This window comes from Panthera tigris, chromosome A1, assembly GCF_018350195.1.
Source record: "Panthera tigris isolate Pti1 chromosome A1, P.tigris_Pti1_mat1.1, whole genome shotgun sequence".
Classification (NCBI taxonomy): domain Eukaryota; kingdom Metazoa; phylum Chordata; class Mammalia; order Carnivora; family Felidae; genus Panthera; species Panthera tigris.
Genome location: NC_056660.1, coordinates 89,734,910 through 89,739,542, shown reverse-complemented (window position 1 = coordinate 89,739,542; position 4,633 = coordinate 89,734,910). Strand labels below are relative to the sequence as shown.

The window sequence follows — 4,633 nt, the reverse complement described above, 5'->3', positions numbered from 1 at the left end:
ATACTCATGAGTCCTTCTTGAAGAACCTGTCAGAAGCTACACTTTATCAAACCAAGGAATGACTAGGAAAACTAGTAAAAATAACTATCAGCAAACCAAATCTAACACCATTGTGCTGGATGGACTAAAGCACCTGCCATCCCTATCTCCTGGAGTTCACGCCCTGGAGTGTGGATGGAACCATTGACTTTTCTCTAACCAACAGAATATGGCAATAAGCTCTCGTCCTGCAACTAAAAAAAGGTGAGTGTTGCTGGCAACCACATAGGTAGAAGAGCAGATCCATTCCTACCTCAGCCTCTAGATGAGGATTAGTCCTGGCCAACACCAGTAAGAACCCAGCAAAGCCACACCTGGACCTCACATCCAGATGCCTAACACAATCATATTGAAACATAATATATCATGCCCAAGTGGCTTCCATTTCAGGAAGGCAAGGATGGCTTAATATTCATATTTAATAAATTTTGTGTCTTATTGTTTGCCTTATCCTCTCATCCTGGACCTGGTATCAGGAAATCCATTAGTATGATTAATCTTATCGTGCTTGCCTTGGCAGCACATATACTAAAGTTGGAACAATATAGAGAAGATTAGCATGGCCCCTGCACAAGAAGAGAGGTAAGTTTATGAAGCCTTCTGTATTTAAAAAAAGGTGGGGGGCACCTGGGTGGCTCAGTCGGTTAAGCATCCAACTTCGGCTCAGGTCATGATCTTGCGATTCATGGGTTCGTTTGAGCTCTGCATCGGGCTCTGTGCTGACAGCTCAGAGTCTGGAGCCAGCTTCAGATTCTGTGTCTCCTTCTCTCTCTGCCCCTCCCCTGCTTGCATGCATTCTCTTTCTCTCTCAAAAATAAATAAAACATTAAAAAAATAAAAAAATAAAAATAAAAGATTCATCTTATTAACAGTGCTAAGAGAAATATCATATAATTATCTCCATATAGGTCTTCAATGAAAATCAATATTCATTCTTGATTTTAAGAAACCACCCAATAAAATAGGAATTAATGTGTACCCCCACATACACATACATACATCTCCCTATCTCTTTTCTAAAGTCAGTACCTCTCTCTCTCTCTCTTTTTTGACATGCAAGGCAGAATGTTATTCACTTTTGTGTTGAACAGTGTAAAAACCACAAAATCTGGATTGACTTTAGGTAACAATAATTTAAAAGATAGAAAGCCCCTATTACAGAAGTTTTTAAATTGACTATTTGACAATTTATACAATAAATGAAGAAAACTAACACTAGAACAGGCTAGGGATCAACCAACACAATACAACATGTTAACACATGTGGCCAAAGGATGGATGTGTATCATCCATCACCTTCCATGTAACATCCTGGCTGGTGTTGGTTTTATTTTGGGGGGGGGGTGCTAAAGTCAGCATCTCCTGTAACAGGAGAAGTACTAGAGACTTTTTTTACTAACCTCAGGAACAAGGGAAGGAGGCCCATTATACCTAATATTTAATATTAAATGGGAAGGGTGTCAGGTAGCTCAGTCGGTTGAATGTCCAACTTCTGATTTCGACTCAGGTCATTATCTCTCAGTTCTGGAGCTCGAGCCCCACATGGGACTCTGTGCTGACAGTGTGGAGCCTGCTTGGGATTTTCTCTCTCCTTCTGTCTCTGCCCCTCCCCCACTTGTGCTCTCTCCCTCCCTCTCTCTCAATTAATAAATAAAAACTTAACATGTTTTTAAAAAGTTTTTTTAAATGTTTATTTATTTTTGAGAGAGAGACAGAGCGTAAGTGGGGGAGGGGCAGAGAGAGAGGGAGACACGGGATCCGAAGCAGGCTCCAGGCTCCAAGCTGTCAGCACAGAGCCTGACTCGGGGTCGAACTCATGAGCCACGAGATCATGACCTGAGCTGAAGTCATAGGCTTAACCGACTGAGCCACCCAGGTGCCCCAATAAATAAAAACTTAAAAAAAATAAAAAAATATTGAATGGGAGGTATTTAGCCAATTTAATTAGATAAGAGAAAGCAAGTAGATGCATAAAAATCAGTAAAGAAGAAGTCAAACTATTTCAAGTTTCAGATGATAGAATCCCTAAACTCTCTAAAAGGATTAATGCTGAAACTAATAACAAAATAAATTCAGTGAGGTAGGTGCACACAAAACAGCACACATACACACACATACACACACTGACCCATTCTAGACAGGATGGAAGAAAAAAATTATAATAACAACAAACAAAGCCACATCCTCATGAATAAACTTAATAAAAACATGTGAGGAAAACTTCAAAATGCTCCTGAAAGTGGTCTTGAACAAATAAGACTAAATAGTATTTTTTTTTATTAAAAAAATTTTTTTTAATGTTTATTCATTTTTGAGAGATAGAGCACAAGTTAGGGAGGGGTAGAGAGAGAGGGAGACACAGAATCAGAAGCAGGCTCCAGGTTCTGAGCTGTCAGCACAGAGCCTGACGCGGGGCATGAACTCACGAACTGTGAGATCATGACCTGAGCCCAAGTCAGACGCTCAACCGACTGAGCCACCCAGGCGCCCCAAGACTAAGTAGTCTTGAACACACAGAAAGATGTTCCTTGGTTTTGGATAAGATGGCTCAACTTGATAACGGTGTCAATTACTCTGAAGTTTGTCTGTAAATGTGATATCCCAACAAAAGATAGTGGCCACACGCAGGAATAGCTAGGATGCCCAGACACGGAAGCAGACAGAGGAGGTCTAACTCTACCAGATATTCAAACACAGTAATGGGAGTTGAGTTCAATCTCTCCCTCCTATTGCAACAATTGTGGATGAAGCCCTTCCTTGCCGTTTGCACACACACGTGCAACATAATGACGCCTTTACAATGCCCACCATGGGGGACCAGCACATGAAGAGGCAGAGCTAGTGAGACAGACTGGAAAGCCCAGAATTAGGTCCAATGCATTTGGGTGTTTATTATATGACACGGGTGCATTTCAGATCACTGGGGAAAAGACAGCCTCTTCAATACATAGTGCTGGGATAGAGAGACAGACATTTGGAAGAAGATTCAATTGGATCCATGAACCAAACAAGCATTAGAAAACACACGTAGGGATGGGGTGCCTGGGTGGCTCAGTCGGTTAAGCGGCCAACTTCAGCTCAGGTCATGATCTCTCGGTCCGTGAGTTCGAGCCCCGCGTCAGGCTCTGTGCTGACAGCTAGAGCCTGGAGCCTGTTTCAGATTCTGTGTCTCCCTCTCTCTGACCCTCCCCTGTTCATGCTCTGTCTCTCACTGTCTCAAAAATAAATAAAACCTTAAAAAAAAAGAAAAGAAAAGAAAACACACGTAGGGGCGCCTGGATGGCTCAGTCAGTTAAGCATCCAACTCTTGATTTAAGCTCAGGTCATGATCTCAGGGTTCACGAGTTCAAGCCCCGCATGGGCCTTTGTGTTGACAGCTCAGAGCCTACGTGGGATTCTCTCTCTCCCTCTCTCTCTCTGCCCCTCCCCTGCTCACTCTCTCTCAAAATAAAAAAACTTAAAAAAAAAACCAAACATGGGTAGATTCCATACAATCAGATATAAGAACAGTCTTTCTAACTAGGATTCAAAATCTAGATGCAATAAAAGAATAATTAAATCAACTATGTGAAAATAGAAAGCTTTTACTGGCAAAACCTGCCATAAACAAAATTTTTAAAAAACTGGGAGCAACACTTGCAAAAAAGATAATAATAATAGATAAAGCACTAATCTATGTATTTAAACAAACTTCAATCCAAGGGGGAAAAAGGACCAAAAATCCAATAGGAAGCGGGCAAAATAGACAGGCAATTGACAGAAAAAGATAGTTAAGTGACTTGAAATCGTATACAAAGATGTCCAGTTGCATTCATAATAGAAAGGTAAATTAAAACACACTGAAATATTATTTCCTGGCTCTGAGAGAGGTTGCAGGGGAAACAGACACAGCCATTCACTGCTGGGGAAAGGGGAATTTGGGAGTAGCTAACAAAACAAATACATATTTATTCCTAGGAATTAAAGATACACCTTCACAAATGGAAACAACATGTATGTGAGGCTATCCTTAACCTACTGATTGTAATAACAAAGGCCTGGAACAAACCAAATGTCCCTCTGCAGGGCACAAGCCTGATACACACAAGTATGATACAGCCACTCCGTAGAGTAGGTCCTTGTACAAAACCAAGAGGAAAGTCTCTATTAACGGTAAGGAGACATTTTTAATTGCAAAAAGCAAGGTGCAAAAGAGATGGATATGTTAATTTTGTGATAACGCATAAATGGACGAATAAACCAGAAACGGTTTTAAGTGGTTACACCCAGTGTAGGAACAAGGAGGAAGAATCAGGGACCGGATTGAGACTTCTTGGTATAGCTTTTTTTTTTTTTTTGAAATTTTGGCATTGAACCATGTAAATGTTTTACGTACTCAAAAAATAAAATTATATCATAAACACTAAAAAGGAAAAAAACCCCCAAATCTCATGCAAACAGAAATAGCTGAAGCTATTGGTATAAACAAACTGATAACACGCTCACATAGGTCCGACTACACACCCAAAGACATCCTGAACTTGACCTGGTAGGTTTTGGTAAGCAGTGGTTTGGATGTAGTGACTCTAAAACTCTTTGGGATATATTCTAAGAC

At 40.6% G+C, this 4,633-nt stretch overlaps 1 non-coding gene across 1 annotated transcript; it reads left to right on the top strand.

Annotated features, from left to right (window-relative positions):
- The first annotated feature begins 543 nt into the window (after positions 1-543).
- Positions 544-649, top strand: LOC122232057. Its single transcript, XR_006209387.1, has one exon. It is a non-coding gene; the product is annotated as a U6 spliceosomal RNA (small nuclear RNA).
- Positions 650-4,633: the final 3,984 nt, after the last annotated feature.